Raw genomic sequence first — 26,344 nt, 5'->3', positions numbered from 1 at the left:
CTCTCTTTCCTCTTAACCTCACTCAGCCCAGTTGCACGCAGCAGTCATCTTGTACAGTTACACATCCATATTTCCTGGGACATCACATGACTTTTATTATGAAATAAGATAATAATTGCTAACGCTTTTACTCACCGATATCTTGTGTTGTTGGAAATATCTTAGGGGGGGAAAAGTGTAGCCCTTCCCTTATTTTTGCACCCACGTAATGTCCAATGAAGAAAATAAGATACAATAGATTACAAACATTTGATCATGAAACAAGAGGATTCTGTACATGCTTCTGAAACAAACTGCCCCATTTATTTAATTTAAAATGTTATTTAACAACATTAAAGTATGTTTGAACTCACCGAACACTAATAATTTATTTTTTGAAAAAGTACCATCATCGCATCCACACATATATTATAATATTGTTACTATGGCACACATCATTTTGTGTTCCGAATTTTCATTTTCATTTACTATAGTTACCTCAGCTCTATTAGCTCATTATTAAACTTTTGGTCATTTCCCATTTTCTTCATAGATAGCTTTGCCATGAAAACCTCCAATGACAAAATCTTTTTGTTCCACTTGAAATATTTCATTCAAATCCATTGAAGAAATAATTTAATGGGTTGAAACTACATTTCATTGTCTTACTAAGTTGCACCTACACATTTGTAATGGCAGTGAGTGACTATTGGCAATCTCCAGCAGGGTGGAGATCAACACTCAAGTGAGTGTAGAAAGCTGGGCAAAAAATTCCTCTATTTTCATCCCAAAAAATCATCATAACCCCTTCTCCCTCCTCATATTTATTGAGCCACTGTACCACACCTGACAAGTGCTAATTGTTTTGAATGCTTATAGAATCTGACAGGCATCATCATATTCCCTAAGCCTTCTGTCCATTGTAGAAAGGCAATTTTCTAAATACAGCACCTGTAAGGATCAATGGGTTACAAACTGACTTTATACCATGCACAGCTATGCATGCTTATTAAAAAGCATTAGAACAAATATAGAAACATTTGTTTTAGATATATTAGATTTAAAACATTGCTAAAACTTTTTTTAACCTACTGATTTTTAATGGTGATAGGTAGAATATTTAAACTTATCTACAGGGTGTGTGTTAGACCTGTGGCATGGATTACATTTGTACTACAAAATGATCATATGAAAGACCACTGAGACTCCTGGTACTGTCTGGACTCCTGGAGTGGAGTTCTTCTATAAAAGTCACTTAGAATGGTTTAAGTCAACTCCAGTATCTCGTCTTCACCCACTTTTTGTCTCAAAATGCTAGTCTTGAAGTAGAAAAAAATGCTTTCCACAACAAAGAAAATTAATGTTCCCTTGCAATGAAATATACTCAAAGGATTGCCACTCTGGGAATGAAGTTCTGATGGTGCACATCAATAACTTTTTGGAGCACAGGGCCCATGAGAAACAGCTAGATTCCAGAATTTTCAAGAAGTTAAGGGATAATAATAAAAAAAAATGCTCACAGGATATGTATATTCATTTGCATATAGGTAAACCAACATAGTTTTTACATATGCATCTTTTACAGTCAATTACCATGTATGATATAGTGACGCCTATAAATATACAAATTCAAATTTAACCATAATATAGGATAGATGGAATCTTCAATGAACTGTCATATTTTTTGCATATTTTTGTATATGCCACTTGGCATGAGATATAATTTGTAACAACCACTTAACATAATCCCTTGGGATCTGAATTCATACAAATTCAAAATCTATTTTAAAGATCTAAAACTACATTCAGTTTATTTGGCTTGGGGGAGGGTAGAATTTTAGCACACCAACAGTATGTTCAAATATTACTTTATTTTGCATCCTTCCAAAGAATTAACCAATGTGAAATTAACCTTTCTTGTTTCTCCAGTAGCCATAAACAATTCAACAGACACTCAGCTTTCTTTCAGTTCACACATGCAGTGTGTTCCCCACTGTGTCAAAGTACCTTCTAGTTTTTCTCTCCAGTAAGCTGATGACAGATAAAGAGTCTGCTACCCTTGTCTATTCTGTGTAACAAAAACAGTTGACACAAGATCTTTTGCAACTCGCCTGGATAATTCTGTTAGTGTAGGGAGAAATAGAAATGTAGCAGGGAGTTAAGTAATATTTTTTGAATGGTATTGAAACCACGTCCACTCAGATGGTAATTTAATCCCTGGGATTTTATACCTCCCACAGGACAAATCGTTCCCTTTTAGAGGCACAGTAGGGAGGAACGTGCAGGGCACCAGCTGGCAGCTATTTCTATGGAACACTACCTACAGAAATGGATTTGAAGTTGCAGGTCATCACTTATATCTCAGAAGACGGTTTTCAGGATGGCATCTGAGCAGATGTAAGGGCACTTTTAATTAAACATAGACCCAAAAAATCTGTTGCAAAGTTTGCTATGACATATTCTCTCCAGAGACCTGGGAATTCAGAGCTAAAATTAACTTAAGAACAAAGGGGTGCACAGTCACGGGTGATGTTTCAAAGGACAAAACATTAACATGATGGAGTCAGGTCTGTAGACACAGCTTCCCTTTGTCCCTTTGTACAAAGAGTGCTCTCTCTCTCTCTCTCTCTCTCTCTCTCTCTCTCTCTCTCTCTCTCTCTCTCTCTCACACACACACACACACACACACACACACAGAGACAGAGAGAGAGAGAGAGAGAGAGAGAAGGAGAGAGAGAGGGAGGGAAGGAGAGAGGGGTGTTTTATATATAAAAGCATTTAAAACAAAAGGATGGATTTATACTTCAAATTCTTCCCAAAATATTGACACAAAAACTACTAGGATAAAATGAAACCCTCCCACACTTTATGTAGAGCTTGAAATGATAAAATTAACACATCATGTCTTAAGAATACTTTCTAATTTTTAAAACTTTTTCCCAAGAAATAATATAACATAAGAGTTATACCCAATTTAAGACGCTTCACTTCATTTTGCCCATGAAAGTCATGAACCTGTAATTTTCAGTCATTTAGAATCCAATTTTAGTATTCCAAGAAGTCTGTTTCTCAGTAAGTTACTGTATAAAATCTTGATTAAATATTTATAAATTTCCTAAAATGTATGTTGTTCCCTTGATCTATTGAATACATATATATTCATTAGTCTTCTTTACAAAGGGCTGCTAAGCAGAAATGATGACTTTTATCTGTTTTTCTCTGTGTCTAGCACGCTATGGGTGCTTAATAAATTTTAATGACCTCAAGTCCCCATGATAGATCAGTCCTGTCACACAGACATAATGGGGAAAGAGCTGCACACTGAATGGAACTTGGCTATTCTAGACTGGTTCCTGTCCCAAACAGGAAGCATACATCTTAACTGCCTCACATTGATTTTCTTTTTATTTTTTTAAGAGACCCTTAAGAAATGGAGGAAGGGGGCAGGAGAAATGGCTCACCATTTAAAACTGCTTGATGCTCTGGCAGAGGACCAGAGTCGGTTGTTAGTACTCACATCAAATTGTCAAGTGACCCACAATTGCCCGTTAACTCTAGTTCCAAGAATCAGAAGTCCTCCTCTGTCCTCCAGACACACACACACACACACACACACACACACACACACACATGCACACACACACACTCACACACACATAAACTAAAGGTAATTAACAATAGTACGTAAATGGAAGTAGAGACAAAACATGCAGACTGGTGGTGACACCTTGACATATGAACATAAAGTAAAATCTGCTAAGTTTCTGTATTGAATATGCATATTGGTACTGATGACTGGATGTCAAAATAGGTTCTTGAATCAATCCCACAAGGCAACAGAAGTGACTGAGTAGTGGTGAAACTCACTGAGTGTTCTTTCTTTGGCTGTTTTGTTCCACACTATTCCTGAGACCTGTATGATCATCATCTCAGCCTGATGAATGAGAAAATTGTGATGCGAAAGGTTAAGCAAATTGCCCACAGTCAGACAGCTGGTATACAGTCGTGTCAGGACTCAGCTCCCGGCAGCCTGGAAACATGCATAAACGGTTTATTGAGATGTAATTGACAGGCAATAAACTGCATGTTTGCAATCTACAATGTGAAGTTTTTGACTTATGTACGCCCCAGTGAAATTATCATTTGAGCTGCTTTTATGCCTAAAGTATCTTCGTACTCCTGATCAGCTTTCTAGTTTACATTAAGTTTCCTACAGTTTTATATAAGTTCTTTAACTTTTGTGCTTTTATTTAAAAAAAAAAACTATCTCATTGATTCTTTGAGAATTTCAAACAAAATACTTTGACCGTATTCCCACTCTCTCCCTTAACTCCTCTCAGATCTTCCCCCTTCTCCCCAAGTCTTCCAGTTTCATGTCCTCCTTTTACCCTTTCAAAACTAATACACAGTCAAATTTTTGCTGCTCACGTACTTCTTAGTGTGGGGCTATCCACTGAGGCATGACTGCATGCCTGACCTACCAGAGGTTCATGCCATTAAAAAAACAAACAAAAACCAACTATTTCTTTCTCTCCCATCATCTAGCAGTTTCCAATAGCTCCTTAGCTAAGGGGGGGACCTGATGTGCAATTCCTCCCTCCATTCTGGGACTTTGTGTAGCTTAATCTTGAGTAGATCTTGTGCACGCTGTCACAACTGCTACGAATTCATGTGTGCAGCTGCCCTGTTGCATCTGGAAAACACCATTTCCTTGTGGTCATCCATCTACTGTGGCTTTTCCAGTCTTTCCACCCCATATTGTGCACTGATCCCTGCGCTTGGGTGGTGGAGGTGTGATGTAGACATCCCCTGTAATGCTGAGTCTTCCAAGTCTCTTATTCGCTACACATTAACCAGTTGTGGGATTCTGTGCCAATCACTGTCTACTGCAAAAAAAAAAAAAAAAAGAGCTTCTCTGATCAGGATTGAAAGATGCATTAACTAGTCCTTGGAGCCCACACCCTTGCCTGTAAGGACCCAGGGACTTTTCTGTGGATTAGCTGGATGGCTCAAGGATAGACCCACTTGTGCTCCACACAGTTTGGACTCCTCACAGCTGGGGATCACCAGCACTGGTATTTTGTAGTTCTCAGTTCGGTTCTTAGGTCGCTGTGCAGTCACTGCTGTCCTGCTGATCAAGCAAGGTGTTAGTTCAGCATTGCCATCTTGGCTCACTGCCTTCGGGCAGAGATGCCCTGTGGGAATACAGAGGAAGGGGATGCAGGCTACCCAGATGAGACCTGATAGGCTGTGGAGACAGTGGGGGAGGAGGACCCAATCTGTCAGAGGTCTAGGGGAGGGGAATAGGGCTGAAGAGGGAGAGAGGGTGGGAACAGGAAGATAAGAGCGAGGGGAGTACAATCTGGATGCAATGTTAATAAATTACAATAATATAAAAAGAAAGACTCATTAATCAATGGTATAGTGATAAATCATTATGAAATGTTATAATACTGTCTATTTAATAGCATAATCGTAGTAGATTATCCTCTAGGGCCTTTGACCTGTCTACCCACATGTTATTCATCCAATAACAGTGCCAGGAACATGCTCCATCTTGTGATGAGAGCCTTAAGTCCCATCAGAAAGCTGTTGGCTAGTCCCATGACATTCGTGACACTATTGTACCAGTGGGCATAATCCTGGCAAGCTGGTACTTGTTAAAGCTGGCAGATAGAAAGATATAAAGGATGTAACATTGGGTAAGATTAATGATTGTTTCTCCTCTGGTAGCTCCCATTGCATCTTCGAGTACTATGAAAGTTGGGATGAAACTTCTAGGCCAGTATATGCTTTCTTCAGATTCAGCTAACCAAGATTTTCAACCAAATTAACTATGATAAATTGTGCTCCCACCAATATATGTGTTTTTATAATTACATTTTTATTTTGTGTTTGTGCATGTGAGTGCACGCATGGACATACAGTCACAGGCCACATTGTGAATGTGGAGGTCCAAGGATAACTTCCAAACGAGAACTCTCTCCTGCCAAGCATGAGGGTCTCAGGGATGGTACCCAACTCATCAGACACTACGTGTATTTTCCTAAGTTGGTCATCTTGCTGGTCCCACACTGTGGTTTCTATTAACACTTTAAAAGTGACTAATGGTCCTGGACAGAGTTGGTGCATGCCTTTATTCCCAGTACTCGGGAGGAGAGTTCCAGGACAGCCAAAGCTACACAGAAAAACCTTGTCTCAAAAAACAAAACAAAACAAAACAAAAAAACCACCAAAATGATTAAATGATTCATTTTCTGAGTTTCCATGTAGTGTCTTGATTAAGTATCATTTTAAAAATCTTTAACAATTGTTAAAAATCAGATTTTTTTCATTTAGTTTTAAGTAAATTAGGGCTAGGGCGATAGCTCAGTGACTAAAACACTTGCCATGCAAGTGTGAAGGCTGAGCTTCACATCTTCAGAAACTACTTAGATGGAGGGTGGAAGGAGAGAGTTGCCTGTAATTCTAGCACATTAGAAAGCTGGATTAGAGAGACCAGAGCATCTAGGCAAGCTCTGGGGTCAGGTGAGAGAACTTGCTTCATTAGAAAGGGGAAAAGCAATTGAGGAAAATTCCTGATGCCTCCACATACATACACACACGTGCACCCCCATAAACATGTGAACTCACCTGTATGATCATGCATGCACACACACAACACATAAACATGAAAAAGGAAACATACTGTATGACTTGGATTGTTTGTCTTCTTCGACTGAGCCCTGTATTTTGAATGTACTTTGTCAACTGTGGGTCTTGCAAATACTTCCGTCCAGACTATAATTTGACGTTTCTTTCTGTAAACATGGTTCTTTTTTTTCTTTTTCTGTTTGTGTGTGTGTGTGTGTGTGTGTGTGTGTGTGTGTGTGTGTGTGTGTGTGTTTGAATGTGTTTGGCACATGTGTGGAATATAATCTTCTTTTGGAGAAAAGATTACTATAATGTTATCAATTTGTTCCTTATGGGTTGATTATGTTATTGATAATATATTTGCAAATTATTTCCTAACTCAGTGCTATCTATGTTTTCTTCTGATAAATTAATGGTTTGGGGTTTTCATATTTAATTATATGACTAACTTTTAATTCATTATTCAAATGGTATAGACAGAAGTCCATTTTTATGTGATCAACTGTTTTACACCCAATTAGTGTTGGGGAAAACAATTACTCTTCATCTACTGAAATGCCTTTGCATTTTTGTGAAAAATCAGTTGTCCGTGTGTGTGTGTGTGTGTGTGTGTGTGTGTGTGTGTGTGTGTGTGTGTGTGTGTGTATGTGTGTTTCTGGACACTTCTGTTCTCTCATCTGTCTTTACACCAATATCACACTGTTTTAGCTAACGCAGCTATGAGTCATGGATCGATGGAGTGTTAGTCTCCAAACTTTGCTTCTTTTTGCAGAATTACCTTGGCCATTTTAGGCCTCATATGTCTATGTGGATGTTACAATTCTAGCATGATTGTCAATTTCTAAGAGAGAGAGACAGAGAGAGACAGAGACAGAGAAGCATGAGTTTTAAGAAACGTGTCTACATTCCATTCTTTGTTTTGTTTCCTTGATCCATTAAATCCTTTATCATTGTTAAATTAACCACTTTTCCTCGATTATCTTTTTATGGTGTGGAAACCTGCTGTATCTGCCTCACCATCCCATTTCAGCTTCCTTTTCCATTTTAATATGACCTGACCCTTTGGACAACATACAGCAATCTTCCTTTCTGATACGTGTCTTAACTAGAGTATTCACAGAATTAACACTTAATATGACTATTAATATGATTAAGTATAAAACTCGCATCTTATTTGTTTACTATTAGTTCCACTCCTGCTCTCCACCACGCGCCCTTTCACATTCTTTGCAGTAGTGAACTTTTTGAGACACTGCTCTGTGTTCTTTAGCTTCTTCCTTTTTGTTTTGACATTTGGGGATTGCTTTACAGTGTGTCACCAAACCTGTCATTTCCTAGACTAAATCCAGGTGCCGCCATACCAAGGTAGGCTGTAGGCTAGCAGGTAACCCACCACATACGTGATTTCTCTCATCTTCACGTCTTATATCACACGGTAGCCGCCATGGTTCGCACATTCAGCGAACTTGATGTGTATGTGTCCATCTCATGTTCCACCTCTTCCTCTTTCTCCTGCCTCAGAACTTAGAAAACTTCCACTAATCTTCCTTAGTATGGAGTGAAATATTGAAACTTTTAAGTTTTTGAACATATTTTTTTATTTTCCCTCATTAAAAAAAAAGATAATTTATTGAGTCAAGATCTCCCAGTTGACACATTTACTTTTTTTACTTGATTTTCTTTTGCTTCACTGCCTTCTCGGCTGTAATATTCTAAGGAGGTACCTGAGCACAGTGTGTCGTTTCTTTCCTTTCTTGCATTTCGGGAGATGTTCAGGACACGTTTGAGGTGGTTTGTCTACAGAGTTTTGGTGTAATATTCTCTACATTTGGAGCTCGTTATGTTTGACATTTCTAATACTTGCAGCTTATCACATTTCTTGCACCTGATAAAAATTAGATTTTTTTTTTTTTGGCCTGTTGTTCTCTTTGTCCCTACAGGTTTTCATAAGTATGTACCCTGGGTCCCTTGAGCTGGCTCACATTTTACTGACCATTTCCTCATTTCTCTATCTATTTCATTTTAAAGAGTTTCTATTGTGATGCCTATAATTTCACTTTTATTTTATTTTGTTTCTTTCTAATAAAGTTTTCATCTGTCTTGAATTTTTTTCCCTTAAGTTTTATTGTGATTTTCAATTTATGTTACATGGGACTTTTCTGTTCTAGATGGAGGCTCTCTGTGTGTCCCTGGATGGCCCAGAACTCAATATGTAGACCAGACTGTCTTTGAACTCACAGCTAGTTACCTATCTCTGACTCCCCCTTACTGGAAGTAAAGGCGAGTGCCACTACATCTGTCCCTGTGTGAAAAAAATTTAATGTGATTATATGCATGATACCTAGAGTGAAATCTACTAAGTAAGTTCTGGGTTTTCTTCTTCCTTGAAACCTCCCATCCTGTCTTGCTGTTTCTCAGATTTCATCGTGAACACGTGTGAGGATTGTTCTCTACTCTTTCTTCATGGCCCCATGTCTGTCCATCCCGAACTACCTGAGAAATGCCTTACCTACCCTTAAATTATTATAACTACTGCCCATTTGCCCACGTTTAGCATATCCTCAATCAGAACAAGATGTAGGGCAAGAGACCTGGGTCTTCAGCTCTGCCAGGGGACCCTGGAGATAAGTAGAACCTGTCCCCCAGCCCACTCTGCTATATTAGAAGGCGCTGATCGATCTTCTAGTTACACACTTGCTCTCGCAATTGAGAGTTCCCTAAAGTAAGTAACTGAACTGTACAGCACTTAGTTGGAAGTGTGAGGGACGTTGAAGAACTACACAGAAAAAAAAAGTGATGAATATTACTACGCAGTGCATATTTCCCAGGAAGCTTTGTCCAGTACCAATGTGGAGAGGCTTCTCTCTGAACACCTGGGGAGCTTTCCAGGCACTACCACTTGACACGCAATGGCTTCCTTACTCTTCAGCTACAGAGACACAATAAAACCTCTGTGATACTGCCAAAGTCCACCAAATGTCCAGCACCCAGATTGTTGGGAAAATTGTGTTTCTGCAAGGAATAGTCTCCCTCCTATCCAGAGCATGAGACATTCGTATATGAATAGAATTGCTCTATCCAACTCTTTCCCTCCCTCCATCACACCGGCTCCAACGTCTAGGACAGGCAGTAGGCACGAAGCTCAGCCTGACTCCTCTTCCAAACATTTTTCCCAAGAAGAAGAGACAACGCAGTCATACTCTTTTTGTCACAGTCTCTCCCAATTTCCTATGATCAAGTGCTATAGGGAAATTATGTGTGTTTATTTCCCATTGGTGGGTGGGAATGTTTGGGATCCTCAGAAATTCACATCTGCAAACCACCGCCAGAGAGAGAGAGAGAGAGAGAGAGAGAGAGAGAGAGAGAGAGAGAGAAAGAGAGAGGGAGGGAGGGAGGGGGAGGGAGGGAGAGAGAGAGAGAGAGAGAGAGAGAGAGAGAGAGAGAGAGAGAGAGAGAGAGAACAGGGAGAGAGAATTTATATGACTAATGAGAAAACTAACCAGTTCAAACAGAAAGATTTCATCTGCCTCTGGGTTATTCCCATAGGTGGGGCTTTCCTAAGAAGAAGGAATACTGGTTTGTATTATCACATGGATGAGAATTTCACCAAAGCATCTTTTCTAGAACAATTCTATCCCACATATCAGATCCTTTGTTGCTATTTCCGACAGAGCTAGCAGGTGGCTTTTATAGCATTAAGTAATATTAAATAGTTTATTAACTAAGTGAATATCCTCATTGAATGTTAATGCTTACTTTGAAAATACAAACAGAAAGTGAATGATTTTGCATGCTTATAATGTGAGAAACAAGGATGAGTGGGTGCAACCAAAGGAAATGGAAAACCATGCCTGAAGTGCTGTGGCTTCTGATATAGCGGCCTAGAAACCCACAATGCTTCTCCAGGTAAAATAACACAAATTAACAGCGGAACCATACCACAATCCAAGCCCAGAACACTGCCTGTGACCTTAGGGAAGGCTTCTAATGAAGTGAAAAACAGAGGGCATAACCAGAGAGGACATGTCCAGAGATTAAGCTGGGTGAGTGCTTTAAGGCAAAAAGTCCTTCCTGCAGGGGTGATCAGAATGAAAAACCTAATAATCCAAATATGATTATCCACAGATTCAGAAACCAGGAAGAATATACATTTAATTCTGTTTGAAGGGAAAATTCAATTCCGGAATAGAAAAGATGGAGAAACAACCTTGGACTAGAGTCACAACTCGGGGTGGGATGCATAAGGCCTTTAAATGGGAGCCAGCACTGATGGTTGGCCAATGTCAGAGACACAAAAAGAGTGTCAGAAGGGGAGTAAAGCCTAGCTGACAAGGATCATAGGTCAGACCGCCCAGAGATAGAGAGACTGGGACGGTACTGTGGAAGGTGTCTTGATAGCTTTAAACCCACAGCAGCACCTGTTCCACGGGCTCTGTCTGATGGCTGTGTGGACAGTCTGCCTGTTTCCTGGCAGGGTCCTGACACCAATCAATGATGACCACACAGACCCACACATTGAGCAGAGGCCGCTCTGTCGGGCAGGTTCCCTATCAGCCTCACATTTCCCTCTTTGTCATAAAGCTCTTGTGTTTACCAGGGCATTAAATATAACCCTGCAATAGAAAAACCCTCATTTTCATGCTTGAAATACATTATCTAATAGCCGTATCTATTTGACTTTTACTACATGCCTTTCATTTCTCTAAGTGAGGTAATTGACCTTTACTTTGCTACCCTGTGGATTAAAAGGCTACACTGAGCTCTGCATTTGATATTTCCAGTCCTGCAGGAGAAGCAATTTCCATTTGCTTTTGTTATAGACTGCTCTTCTGGAGGGCCCTCAAGTGAAGGCGAACCTCAAGGCCCAGAACTGCATTGTGACCATTATTGGCACCATCATATGGCTTTTATTAGGAAAACCTCAGGTTACTTCCTTTGTATGGTCATGTCAGTATACTCCTAAAGACTGTGGGTCTTTTGGACTTCCAGAACCTTCTGTCTTAGTTTCATATGAGTTATGGTCACTTCTGGGGATCTGAGATCAATAGCATCTTTCAGATTTGGTTCAATTTTACTATTGTGTCTGACTTACAATGTGTGTGCAGAAAAGTATTAGAGCTGATGGAAATAGAGTTAAAAATGGTGTTAGACACAGTGTGTGAACAACAGTACTAGAGCTGACAGGGATATAGAACTCCTGTGTCAGGAAACTGTCCCTCTGAAAGCAAAGGTGTTATGGAAACTTCTGCATGTCAAGATTTTGGAAGCCTTGATGTTTTCTAGGACTTTGTTAGCCATTCATCTTATAACTAAAATAATGACAGAACAGTGAAGATCAAGTTAACGGCAGGGATGCTAAAGATGGAAGACGTTGTTTGAAATGACTCAAGGAGAACAATTGTTCTGCCTTATATGATTATGAGATTGCCCGGTTTTGCAGATAAGAAAACAGAGATCCAAGTGGATAGAGCAACAATAAAAGGGAACCATGATTCTGCAGAACACTTGATTTTCTTCAAGCCAAAAAAAAAAAATCCTTCATCTCCCTCCTCTTTTACTAAACGGTTTTGATAACCCTTTAAATCCAGAATAGAAATGTTTGGCAACAAGCACAGGACCAAAATAAAATCAATTTTTATGTTCTTGGAGGAAAGAAAAAAAAAGTTGTCTTACTTTAATGTAGTTAATGGAAGAGAAGGGGAGGGGAGACTGGTGGTGCTGCTGAGCACCAAGCCTCCTTAGGAAGTGGAGTCTGGTTTTGTTTCCCCAGCATGCAGACCCTTAGGGCTTAAGTTTGGGGTTTGGGGCTATTCTATTGCTGATTTTCTGTTTACTTACCCATAAAATGGATCAGTTATCCTTGCCTGTCTGTTTTTTTTTTATAAAGCTGTTGTAGTTATGAAATGGGCAACCATTAGGAAATGTATTCTTACAAATGGAGTTTTCAAAATACACCGAAATAACAGAATGGCATAATTTCTTGTAATTATTTCTCTCAACTTGAATTTTTGTATTTCCACAGTAAAGGAGTGGATTTAGGTAATTCTTCCAATAAATGTTTAGGAGTTCTTCCCACCAGGCATCAATGAAACCCCTGCTCATGAGATGCAAGTTTAGGCCTGAACATCAGAGTTCATATCTCTTTTCTCTAAGATATGCTGTTTGATTAAAAGCAATAAGGCCCTCTGTTTTGTGAGCATCCTACAATCACAGTCTCATAGATGATAAATGTCTGACAAGTGTTCAGAACAACTCCTGGTGATAACTTGTGGATACGACAACGTATTGAGCACTTGCTTATGAGTTATTTGTGGTGGCATGTGACACTTAACTTCAGTCAGAAGACACAAGCCAGCAGTTTCTCTTTGTCTCTCTTACAGGTGAGGGTCTAGTTTCAGAGAAACATAGCCACAGCCTGAAGAGTAAATGCTTTAAAAATGATGAAGGGTGAACTCCAATTGAAGGCTTCCCAACTCCAAATCAGCATCTCAATCTTTACCTTTAAATGGTCATTTCATTCCACAAAGGAAAAAGAGGAAAAAGACAGGAAATCTAAGTGTCACCTAACATCAGGCTAAGGAAGGCTTAGAAACTGTCTAGCTCATCTGATGACTGCCTCCTACTGATCAATGTTTCTCTGTTCACTGATGCCAAACCCTTCCCAGAACAGCCTGGTTGTCCATCACACTTTTCTTCAGGTCCCTGTCCCTGCCCGCTCTGGCGTCAGTGCTCCCAAGTAGTGTAACCAGCCTAGCTTAGTCTGTCTAGAGCTGGTAGGGACCCAGAGAAATGACATGACTTACTCTTCCCTGTGCTTGTCAGAATCGTTTGGTTGCTGGAAAAGCAAATTAAGGTGTTTTAAACAAAATAGACAGGAAGCAGTCTGATTCACAAAAGCAGAAATCCAAGACTGTGCTAGGTTCGGGCAGGCCGGCACTCATGAAACGTGGAGTTTACAGCACATGGTCCCGACTCTTGTTTTGCTGTCTCATCTAGCTTTACTTTCTGCTAGGATTTCCCAGTGCCCTGGAGAACTTCCAAATTTACCTTCCACAAATGTAATACTAGAGTAAGAAGAAAAAAAAAAAAAGAGAGACACTGTCCAATGACATCAGCAAGGACGCCAGGGTCAACGCCAACAGCGACTTGAACATTATTTTCATGCTTCAGTTAGTATTTTTCACAAGGAGATGAAACAAGTTTGTTGGGTAAACCTGGATTTTCTGCTGTTCTCTGGAGCTAGAGGTTGGAATTTTCTACCTAAATGTACCATGATAACAAGAAAAGGTTGGGCCAAAAGTTTTTGTTACAAAGAGGGAGCTGAAGACTTATCTATAGTTTATACATGAATTATGGCTAAAATGTTGCCATAAGGTAAGGTCATTGAAGCAGTCAGTATGGGATATTTGTCAAACTTGGAACAAATCCTTCATACCTCAAAGAAATTATTCCCAGAAAGTTTGCCTAGCAGCTATTTTAACCATCTTTCCATTATCATAACAAAATGCCCAGTAGAGTTAACTTAAAAAGAGAATGTATTTGGTTGGTTTGTTGCTTGGTTGTGGTTTGTTTTCAGGACAGTGTCTCTCTGTGTAGCCATGGCTATCCTGGAACTTGCTTTGTAGACTAGGCTGGCCACAAACTCAGAAGTATGCCTGCCTCTGCCTCCTGAGTGTGGGGAATCAAAGGTGTGAGCCACCACTCCACCTTTATTTGCAGTAATAGTTTTAGACTTTGCTGTTCTAGATCAATTGTCTCTATTGTATTGTCCTAAGATGAGGAGGTAGTTCATCATGGATGAGTGTGTATAAGAAGAGACTTTTTACCTCTTGTCTATAACAAAGAAGGGACGAAAGGAAGGAAGGAAGGAAAGAAGGGAGGAAGGAAGGAAGGAAGGAAGGAAGGAAGGAAGGAAAGAAGGAAAGAAGGAAAGGCCAATGTCCCTCTACTCCGTTTGAAGGTATGGTGTTGATGGTCTCTTCCTAAAGAATACACCCACTTTTCAACACTCATATCCTAAAGATAAGTCTTACATGAGCCTGTAGACAGCATTCAAGTAGACTTGCCCAAACAGAATTAGCCTGTGTTAGCAATTGAACCCAGGTTCAATTTTAGAACAAAGAAATTTTTGGGAAAAATATAAACAAAGAGATTGAAAAACAAACCCGCGCCAAGAAGACTTTGATCCTACTCTGTGACTGTTGACCCAGGTACAGCTCCAAGACCTTCATCCCACTTCAGGACTTCGGTCATATTTCACTTGAATCTGAAGTCTGACTTTGACCCATGTTAAATTAGATAAAACTGTTCTATACACTAAAATATTCCCACACATGTAGTGTTGACTCCTCTTCTGAGTACTTAGCTATGAGAGGGACTGATGGATTACAGTGATCTGATAAACACAGTGGCCATATACTAGTTGTGTTTTCTTGAACTATTTCATAGTTCATTGCTATTCTTTTTTTTCCTTTGCAAGGGAGCATTTTTATTTTTATTTTATTTTATTTTTTGCATATTTTCTTTATTAACTTATTCTTGTTACATCTCAATGATTATCCCATCCCTTGTATCCTCCCATTCTTCCCTCCCTCCTCTTTTCCCCTTTTTCCCCTCCCCTATGACTGTTCCTGAGGGGGATTACCTCCCCCTGTATATATGCTCATAGGGTATCAAGTCTCTTCTTGGTAACCTGCTGTCCTTCCTCTGAGTGCCACCGGGTCTCCCCCTCCAGGGGACATGGTCAAAGGTGAGGCACCAGAGTATGTGAGAAAGTAATATCCCACTCTCCACTCTACTGTGGAGAATGTTCTGTCCATTGGCTAGATCTGGGTAGGGGTTTAAGGTTTACCACCTGTATTGTCCTTGGCTGGTGCCTTAGTTTGAGCGGGACCCCTGGGCCCAAATCTGCCTATCATAATGTTCTACTTGTAGGCTTCTAGGACCCTCTGGATCCTTCTACTTTGCCATTCTCCCATGATTCTCTCATCTAGAGTCCCACTAGAATGTCCTCCCCTCTGTCTCAGTTTCCTGGTAAGTGAAGGCTTTCGTGGGACATGCCCCTTGGGCTAATATGCAGATATAAGTGAGTATATATCATCTGAGTCTTTCTGCTTCTGGCTTAACTCACTCATTATGATCATTTCTAGCTCAATGCATTTATCCACAAATTTCAGAATTCCTTGTTTTTAATAGCTGAGTAGTATTCCATAGTGTATATGTACCACAGTTTTTTTATCCATTCTTCTACTGATGGACACTTAGGTTGTTTCCATGTTCTGGCTATTATGAATAAGGCTGCTATGAACATGGTTGAGCAAATTTTCTTGTTGTGTGCTGGAGCATCTTCTGGGTATATTCCAAGGAGTGGAATAGCTGGGTCTTGAGGAAGCCCTATTCCCATTTTTCTGAGATAGCACCAGATAGATTTCCAAAGTGGTTGTACTAGTTTGCATTCCCATCAGCAATGAAGGAGTGTTCCTCTCTCCCCACATCCTCGCCAGCATGTGGTGTCGCTTGAATTTTTGATCTTAGCCATTCTGATGGGTGTAAGATGGAATCTCAGAATTGTTTTGATTTGCATTTCCCTGATGATTAAGGAGGTTGAGCATTTCTTTAAGTGTTTCTTTCATTGCTATTCTTGATTCTGTCACAACTGTGTTTGTTCCTTTGCTTTATAATCTTTGATTCTAATTTTGTCACAGTTTGGGTCATTGGTCATGAGGTAAGATGAGTTTCTTATAGCTGGAGTTGAAACATCAATTGCAAAGTAGGATCAGGTTCTTATTGGTACAGGATCTGCCCCCTCTCTTTGTGTTTGACTTATTTGATTATTTGGTTTTGTTTTTATCTTTTGTTTGGTAATTTATTTTTGCTTTTACAGCTTTACCTTTTCTAGACTTTAATAAAACTAGGCCACCAAATACAAGGACTAAAAAACAGTCTCTGCCAGGTACACACTTTTAAAAAAAAACTGGATATTATTTTATTTTTCAGGAAGGAAGAATTAGAAGAAACCTATTTCCCCCAATTTTCCATACCACCCATGGGAATCTAATTCAATTTCCTCTCAAAAATTTCAGTCAAAACTAAAGTACAGAATAAGGCTGATGAAGTGGGTGCTAGTCTTGCACACAGAACTGGCTTTTTAGACTTTTTCCCGTACAGCTATTTATCTAGCCTGCTCCATATAATCTAACACTCATATAACCACTTGGATAAATCTTGTTTTTGGAGAACAAGCACACACATTAAAGAGCTGCCTACACCTAGGTATTCCCAGTGTGATTCTATGAAAAGAATACAAAATGATGTAGGAGTTGATTATGTGGAGAAACATCCCGAATGCATCAGACGTCCTTCTAGCTGCTACGACTGTTGAATGTGGTCTTCACAGCAAACCTGTCTTACAGGTTGTAAGTAGGCCCATGGGGTAACCAGCAGGTTCATAGCAAAACAAGAATGTGAGTTCATACTCCTCTTTCTCCAGAGTCCAAGCACCTGGTACCACACTGCCTTACCTCTTGCAAAGCCTAACTGCTTGAATGCTGGCATCTGTATCTCTGGAACTGGAGGCCCAGTATTAGGTACACCATCTCTGTGAATAAATCAAGCACCAGGGGTCATCTATTAATTACAATTTGTTTTAATTTAACAAGGTGTTTACTTGCCAGTCCAGAACAAAGTGTCAACCTAGACCATAGGACTTGTCTTATCTTTTTCTTTGGGATAACCTTTAGCTATATGCTCATGAGTTTAGTAACAGGTCACACTGTACCATCATTTCTCTGCACCAGTCTCAGACAGTGCATTATCTGAAATATATAAGCTCCTATTTTTAATTTTACAGTCATGGCACTTTACCCTTGCTAGCTAGCTTAGAAATATTTAAAAAAAAAGAAAAGGGCTATTTTTAATATCACTTAAAATAACCAGCAGCTTAGTGAATCATGTAATCAGATAATTCACTGTAAGCAAGTTTAGGGCCTCAAGTAAGACTTAAATAAAAGTTGTAAAAGGTTTTTAAGATACAAGGTGGCTAACTCACTTTACTTAGTAAGTACAAAGAAGGCTTGTCCTTGTTCTGTCACTCTGGAGGCAAGCAAATATATAGATGGTAAAAAATCAAAGTGTCTGTGAAGAACTAATCTAGAGCTTCAGTTTTGTTTTATATCCCCCAAAGAAGACTATAGCTGCCATCACTTTTGCTTCTAAAGCAAGCCTCTGAAAATCATTTTGTAAAACTTATTCTCTAAGAAATAGAGCTGAGAAGATGAGTGGCCCCATTAGCCAGGGCCCTGATTAGCACTCAAGAACCTTGTGGCAGAAGAACCTTTTAGAACTGGATGGAAAGCAGTGCCCGTGACGTTCAGAAGTAATACCTACATTCCTGGCTCCTGCTATGGTTCAGGTATCCAAATACAAACCCATTGTTCCAGTGTCTTTTGGTGTTTCATTCATATGCAGCTGATTTCAAAAAGGTTATTACTAACAACTTCCTACTTCAACTTGCACTTTAGATATTATATAATTTGGAAAAGTTACATCCAATGATAAGCTACGCTCAAGTCTGTTATTAAACTGAGAAATGAATAGGAAGATCCCAGATGATTTGTGTCCCTTAGGAGCATGATCCATGCAGACAAGTGATTAATGATGGTAGTGGTGGTGGTGGTAACAATATTTTATGTTTATTAAGTGCTTGCCGCTTACACGTGCAGAGATAGGCCGGCATGTGCTTAGGATAAGCATGCCTGTAACAAGTCAGATGTTTCTTTCTTACTTCTTTCAGTTGACAGGCAGTTGTTCCAGGCTTCATCAATTTTCTCTCATTGTAGTTGAGCCTATCAGAGATCCAGGGTTCCTTACCCTACCTTACCCTACCCTACCCTACCCTACCCTACCCTACCCTACCCTAACCTCATCCCTGATTTTTCAGCTTTCCAGTAATACAAACCTGAGAAAGCTTTTATCATAAGGACCTATGGAAGACACTTACCACAGCAGCGTTTTGTTTTTGTTTTTTGTTGTTGTTGTTTCGTTGGTAGGAAGAGATTGTTTTTGTATGGAGGAGAGAGAGAGAGAGAGAGAGAGAGAGAGAGAGAGAGAGAGAGAGAGAGAGAAACAGACAGAGACAGAGAGAGACAGACACAGACAGAGAGGGAGAGGCAGAGGCAGAGACAGAGACACAGAGACAATGGGAAAACAACCAAAAGCAAGCAGGAGGCAGGAAGAAGGGATGTCTCAGACACAGGGAGGGAGAGAGAACCAAAGCACCACTGCAGCTTTATCTTTTCTTCACTTTCCTTTAACAGTAGAGGTTGTTCCTCTGATGGCCGAAAGTGAACTCATCATCTGACACATAGAGACAATATGCAGTCATTAGCCTAAGACACAATTCCATCATGGTTAAATAGACCCATATTATCAATTTACAGTCTGTGTTCTATGTATGTCTCCTATTCCCTACTCAATAGATTATATATACCTCTTTTTTTAATACCTTAGGCTTCCCCAGATTGCTTCACACATGGTGTCATAATACTTACAGAATGAGTTGATGGCCCAATCGGTAGTAGGCATAGTAAATATAGAAATATTAATATTTAAAAGGCACTCACTAGGGCTTTTGTGGTCAGTGGTAATAGCTAGCATGCAATATTTTGTTTAGTCTCCACAAGAGTTCTTTGTAACACATCTATTTGCTGTCTGTGATTTACTGATGAAATAACGGATACTGGACTATACTTTGAAGAAAGAAGCCCTCGTATAATTAAGAGCAAGGCCCTGGAGGCAGGCTGTCCATGCTCAGAATTACTGCTCCTTTTGGCCTGAGGTTTTTTTTATAACCCCTTACTATTCAATTACATCACCTGTAGTTGTTAGTGCCAAACTCTTGGGATTATGATGAGGTGTGTATAAAGTGGTGTGGCATCTACAATGCCGTAGGTTTGGGAGTATTCCGTCTACATTAGCTCCATATTGTTGTTTATGTGTTAAATTAATCATCTGTATTATTTTGTTTTTGTTTTCTGTGACAAAATACCAAATGAAAGCAACTTGGAAAGAGAGTTTATTTTGGGTCAAAATTTGAAAGTACATTCCATCACATGACAGGGGTGTGTGGCAGTTCATCACATTACAACAAGACAGGAAGCAGAGAGTGGGTATGGTGACACTCAGCCCCATTCTTCTGTTACAGTCAGACAAGGACCTCAGCCCATGAGATGCTGCCACCCACATTTAAGGTGGCTCTTTTGGTCTAGAGACTTCCTCACCAAACATGGGCAAAGGCTTGTTTTCATTGTGACTTTTAAATCCCATCAAGCTAATAATCAGGATGTACCATCAATTCATCTATGGCTTCATAGCAAGTAGGTGACAAAGTCAGCCTGTGGATTCACATTTTCAAATGTGAACACAAGAAAACAGAATCTAGAAGTTCCTGTGTTACAAGTGCCATTCCAAACAACCTACTGAGATGAGAGTCAGAAATTCACATGGAAAAGGGAGAAGAGATAAGGAGCTGCAGAGGGAAAAAAAAAAGCATAATTGACTCATTGTCTCTGATTATTTATCTATTTTAAAATATATTTATAATTCCCCCAATATCAATGCTGACATATTTTCTTAAACCATTTATATAACCAAGGGCAATCCAAAGTAGAAATTGTAATGAAAGGCAGATCCAGGTCAGGTCTGGAATGGCTGAATCACACCTTTGTATAGCTTTCAGGGAGCGGAGTTGAGGCTGAGTTCATGAAGCAAAATCTCACATGTAAATAAAGTCTTATATGTGGAAATTATACAAAAGCATATGATCTTCTGTAGAACCCCACATTGCTAGGGCCCTACTCTATGTCTGGAATACCTGTGAAGTGTGAACTCTGTTTACTTCATAATGAATCCTTCCAGAGGAAAATACAGATAAACTCACAACCTGCAAGACAGAACCTAGCCCTGCTTTCTGTTTTACCTTTTAGATAGAAAGTTTCTCCCTTGTCCCAATGTCTCTACTGGAAACATTTCTAATAGACTATACAGACCTCTGGCTGGCAGGAAATTCTGGCCCAGAATAGATATATTAAGTTATAAAAAAAAAATGGGCAGACTGCATGGGTTTTTCATACCTACTGGCAGGTGGCACAGAACTAAACGTTGGAGCGATTTTATAAGCAAGATTAAATTGACTCAGGACAGCTGGTCACTAAAATACAGGAAGTACAGACCTGGTTGAAAGCAAGAACACGCTGGCGTTCATTAAGTTTGGAGCACAGAGTAGAGCTTATTTTTGTTTAAAAGTCTGAAAGAGAAGCTCTTATTTGACGGCGTCTGGTATTTGTCACTTGCAAACAAATAGACCTTGAAGGTGATGCAAGTCCATTAGTTCTATCTGTGGCACCATTACGTGAGTTCTCTACATGTAAACAGCACCAGTGAATGGGCTCAGTGCTTCAGAGAATCAGATGTTGACTATTAGCGAAGACTTAGATCTCCACCTCTACAGTCCGTCTTGTGCCTGTGACAGTGCAAGTGGGAGCTGGATGACCATGGAAATGAATAAGCAATCTGTCAGAGACAAGCGGGATGGATCAGAAATCTGCCCTCCACCCATCACAAGGCCAGAGGTCATGACATCAAGAATTGAGAGCAATCTCCCAACACTGAAATCCATTTTTATTTTTATTTTTTATTTTTTTTACCTTTAGAGGAAAAGTCACTCTGGTTGTCAGGGGCTCTAAATAAAGGAGTTTAGCTTCTTATTGGAATGGGAGTGATGAGAATAAAGTAAGCTGTGGAAATGGAAAGGGGGCTGGTTCCAAATATGGCCAGAGCCACTGTGTCACTGCATGCACTTCCAACACTCGGCTCTTGAACATCACTGTCACAAAGACTGGAAAGGACAGCTGGAAATGCACCCCAGGGTCATCAGATTTACTTCTGGGGACATATAAGTGTTATCCAGTGCCAAAATAAGACTCTACCAAGCTCCAGCCAAACCAGGGTTGCCTTCCCAAAATGAAGACTTGAAGATAAAATGCGTAGGCTCAACAATGATTGCCCTATACCATACTGGCTTTCCTCTCCCTATATCTTTCAGGAACATTATAGAATAGCTCTCAGGTTCAATTTCAGTCATCTGGCAAATCCTCAAGGGTTTCCATTAAAATTAAATAGGGTTTATAAGAAATAATTCTTTTTGCCAAATAAGGAGTGAGGTTATATTTTTATTATTTATTTTTTTGCAACTAATAACAAGGCATGTGGCAGTTTTTTAGGATACGTCATATAAAGCATTTGATCTGACCCAATGCCTTTGCTGTGCTATACATGGTAGGACAGGCACGTGAAGTTTCTACCTTCATGGAGTTTCCTTAGTTTCTAGTCAATTGTTTAATCATCTAATGCCATTTGCGCACCTATAATGCGTCAAGCAACTTGCCGTATGCTGAGTCTCTTGCAGTAAATAGGTAGACATGACTGCTGCCTCTCAGTGAAGGCAACAGCAGAAAAGCAACTGAAACGCAACTGGTATCTGTTGTAGAGATATCATGGGATTCGTGGAGATGCACAGAAGATAAGCATTCTGCAGGGGGGAGGGGCGGTTCAATTAGCTGATTGACAAGTGCTATTTGAAAGTCATCTAGAAACCAAACTCTGAGCTTTCAAGGTTTACATCTAAAGGAACAAATGATGAAAAGGATGTGGGGTGGAGAATAAAATGTTGCACTAAATATACGTAATTTTCAAGAGGACCTGAGTGTAAAGTTCGAAGAACCAAGGATGGAGTTAAGAGTTTTAACAAACAATAAAGCTGGAAAAGAGAAAAGAGGTAAATTGCAGAGGGATTTGAAGACATGCCATAGAGTTTAGACCCTATTCTGATAAGAATACAAAATCTTCTAACAGTTCTAAACCAGGGATGAGCCACAGGTATTTGAGTAAGAGACTGACTGAAATGTAGTACTGGGGTTGGGCAGAGAGAAATGTAACTGCACCATTCACTTCTGTTTAGAAGTGGGTGCAACGGACTAAGTCACATATAGTAACAATCGCTACCAAGGACACAACCTCTGCTGAAACTATGGGTGAAGGGATGCTGAAGGAGCAAGCATCTGAGGATGTGGGATACGGAGTGATGAGCAATTAAGTGGGGCACGGACGTAATATGGTGGAACCATTCTTGATAAACTGAGATGAAGGATGCCTGTTGACCAAGATAATACTTCTTGACACAGAAAACTCAGAAAGGCATGTACACAGGGGAGGAAAGCCCAAAAGTTTGGTTTGGGACCTTTCAGACTTATGTCCATGAAACATTTTGGTAAATCCATCTGAGGCCAGCAGGTGAGAGACCTGTGAAGAGCATAAGGATGCAGGGATCAACAATACACCCATCATAAAGTCTTACCTGATGGTAGTAGGAGAAGTTTCTCTTCCCGTATAAAAAACAGAGAGTCTGAGTCTCCTGGAGTGTCTTCATATTTTCAAGATAATTTTTACATATTATGGTTGATCGTAAAGATAAATTGGTCATTAAAAGTCTATATACCAGTTGGATCAGTAGCGGGAACTGAGAGTGGACCCCGGAAAGCCCTGAGAGCCCCACCACTGTCAGGAGGAGCAACAAGGCCTAGACCCAGCCTCAGCCCTCAGCGCTGTTCCATGGCTCCACCAAACAGCTGCGTGGGTAGTTGAGGCCCAGACGGCTTCACATCAGTGCTGCCCGCCAGTGTGGACAAGGTTTTGGGAACAATAAAATGGTTCAATGTAAGGAACAGATATGTGTACTTCAACGGCAAAGACACCAAGTAAGACATATTTGTTCACCAGACTGCCGTAAAGAATAGTCCCAGGAAGTACCTTCACAGCGTAGGGGATGGAGAGACTATGGAGTTTGATGTTGTTGAAGGAGAAAAGGGTGCGGAGGCAGCAAACGTTACAGGCACTGATGGAGTTCCAGCTCAAGGCAGTAAATTACGCAGCAGACCTTAACCATTGTAGACTCTATCCATGTCATAGGGGCCCTCTATGCAATTACCAGCAAAACTACCAGAATAATGAGAGTGGGAGAAAGAATGAGGGATCAGGAAGCGCTCCTGAAGACCGACCCTATCATAGGCGAAGGTTCCCACCTTACTACATGTGGAGACCCTATGAGCAGCGACCACAGAATCCCAACCCGCCTGTGCAAGAAGTGATGGAGGATGCTGACAAACAGGATTCAGAAGAGCAAGGTAGACCAGTGAGACAGAATATGCATTGGGTTTACAGACCACGATTCCCCAGGGGCCCACCTCACTAAAGACAGCCTAGAGAGGTACATGCAGAGACCCAATGAGCATCGACCACAGTATTCCAACCAGCCTGTGAGAGGAGAAGTGATGGAGCATGCTGACAAATAGAGTGCAGGAGAGCAAGGTAGACCAGTGAGACAGAAGATGTATTATCGGGTTTACAGACCACGATTCCGCAGGGGCCTTCCTCACCTAAAGAGGATGGCAATGAAGACAATGAAAATCAAGAAGATGAGATCCAAGGTCTGCAGCCACCTCAACTTCGGTGTCTCTGCAGCTTCAATTACTGACACAGATGCCCAGAGAACCCTAAACCACAAGATGGTAGAGACAAAAGCAGCCAATCCACCAGCAGAGAATTCATCCACTCCATAGGCTAAGCAGGGCAGGGCCGAGTAAACGCTGGCTAACCATCTCTACTATCATCTGATTTGATCATCCAACAAGAAAAAACGAACATGAAATTCAAGCAAGAAGAAATGAATAAAAATTGGAGCTGATGACCTGAAGTGCTTGATTTTTGCCCGTTGACCAGATACACTAGAACTATGTGGATTATCTATGCAGCATCGGGTTTTTATTATTTTTGCCTAAGGATTTCTCTTTTAGGTAATTACACACGTGTTTTTTAAGGAAAAAAAAAAGGCCTGTTTTTTCTCAATACACCTTTAATGTTTTTTAAAATTGTTTCATATCTAGTCAAGTTGAGATTTTTAAGAACTTCATTTTTAATTTGTAAGAAAAGATTATAACTTGATTTTAAAAAAGTTAAACTGCGAGTGCTTGTTAATAAAGGTCTTAAATTTAAAAAAATAATTCTGTATGTCAAGAAAATGTAGGATCACAGAAGACAATAAAGGAAAAATCTGGACAAGAGTGTCCAAGGCTAATGTTAGATTAGAGCCTTGTAAGGCTGTACAGAGTGTGAAAAGTGAACAGGGTCCTGAAATTGAGTTTAGGCATCCGGTAAGGACAGCTGGGAAGTAAAATGAGCATTCCACAATCAATACATCTGACAAAGTCAAGGCAAGTGGAGAATATCCATTGGATTTTCAGTAAAAAAGACATGCATGGTTCTAATAAGAGAAGCTTGGTCCTTGGAAAGAGTGAGCAAGCAGTGAGTTAATGAAGATACAGTATACTAAAGTCAAGAAGAAGAGTGAAGGAGTCTTCTGGTTAGGTTTTCTGTTTTGTTTTTGTTTTTGTCCATTTTACATAGCTAGAGTTATCTGGAAAGAGGGGACCCCAGTTGAGAAAATGCTTCCGTAGGGTTGGCTTGTAAGCAAGTAAAGGGGGCGTTTTCTTGAGTAATAATTGATGTGGGACAGCCTAGTTCACCGTAGGTGGTACCACACCTGAGCAGGTGGCTCAAGAGTAACCAAAAAAGCAAACTGAAAAAGTCCCACTTATTAATTGTTGATGTTAGAGCCTGACCTCTTGGGGTTCTGTTCAGGAAGTTGTCTGCTGTGCCAATGAGTTCAAAGGTCTTTTCCACTTTCCTTCTAACATATTTATTGTGTCTGATATTATGTTGAGGTCTTTGATGCCATTGAACTTGAGTTTTATGCAAGGTAATAAATATGGACCTATTCACATTCTTCTACATGTAGATATCCAGTTAGACCAGCACCTTTTGTTGAAGATGCTGTCTTTTTTCCATTGTATGGTTTTAGCTTCTTTGTCAAAACTCGAGTGTCCATAGGTGTGTGAGTTTATTTCTGGGTCTTTGATTTGAGTCCATTAATGAATCAGTCTATTTCTATGCCAGTACCATGCAGTTTTTATTATTATTGCTCTGTAGTATAGCTTGAAGTCAGGGATAAAGATAAGATACCTCCAGAAGTTCTTTTATTGTATAAGATTGTTTTAGCTATTCTGTTTTATTTTTCTTTATAAAGCTTATAATTGATCTTTCAAGGTCTGTAAAGAATTTTGTTGGGATTTTGATGGAGATTGCATTGAATTTGTGGATTGCTTTTGGCAAGATGGTCATTTCTACTATGTTAATCCTACCAATCCATGAGCATGGGACAACTTTCCATCTTCTGATACCTTCTTCATTTTCTTTCTTCGGGGACTTGATGTTCTTGTCATACAGGTCTTTGACTTGTTTGGTTAGAGTTACATCAAGATACTTTATATTATTTGTAGGGTATAGTTTTCTTAATTTCTTTCTCAGTCATTTGGATAAAGGAGGGCTACTGATTTTTAAAAATTAATCACTTTCCTGGTGGCTTCTGTAAAGCAAAGGATATTGTTACTAGAACAAAACGACAGCCTACAGATCAGTAAAAGATCTTCACCAATCCTACATCTAACAAAGGGCTAACATCCAAAATATATAAAGAACTCAAAACATTAAACACCAACAAACAGAATAACCTAATTAAAATATGGGACAAAGAGCTAAACAGAGAATTCTCAACAGAGGAACA

The 26,344-nt window shown here is 39.9% G+C and overlaps 1 protein-coding gene and 1 pseudogene across 8 annotated transcripts in view; both read left to right on the top strand.

The window, feature by feature from the left end:
* Positions 1 to 26,344, top strand: part of NTNG1 (netrin G1) — a 355,698-nt gene that overhangs the window by 238,526 nt on the left and 90,828 nt on the right. The gene's annotated exons all lie outside the window — the stretch shown is intronic.
* LOC311583072 (Y-box-binding protein 1-like) lies at positions 22,396 to 24,308 on the top strand (annotated as a pseudogene). Its single transcript has 3 exons — positions 22,396 to 22,444; positions 23,333 to 23,932; positions 24,110 to 24,308. The product of its transcript is annotated as a Y-box-binding protein 1-like (transcript).

Source organism: Acomys minous, assembly GCF_964271855.1.
Source record: "Acomys minous genome assembly, chromosome: 14".
Lineage (NCBI taxonomy): Eukaryota > Metazoa > Chordata > Mammalia > Rodentia > Muridae > Acomys > Acomys minous.
This window is presented reverse-complemented; position numbering and strand designations above follow the sequence as displayed.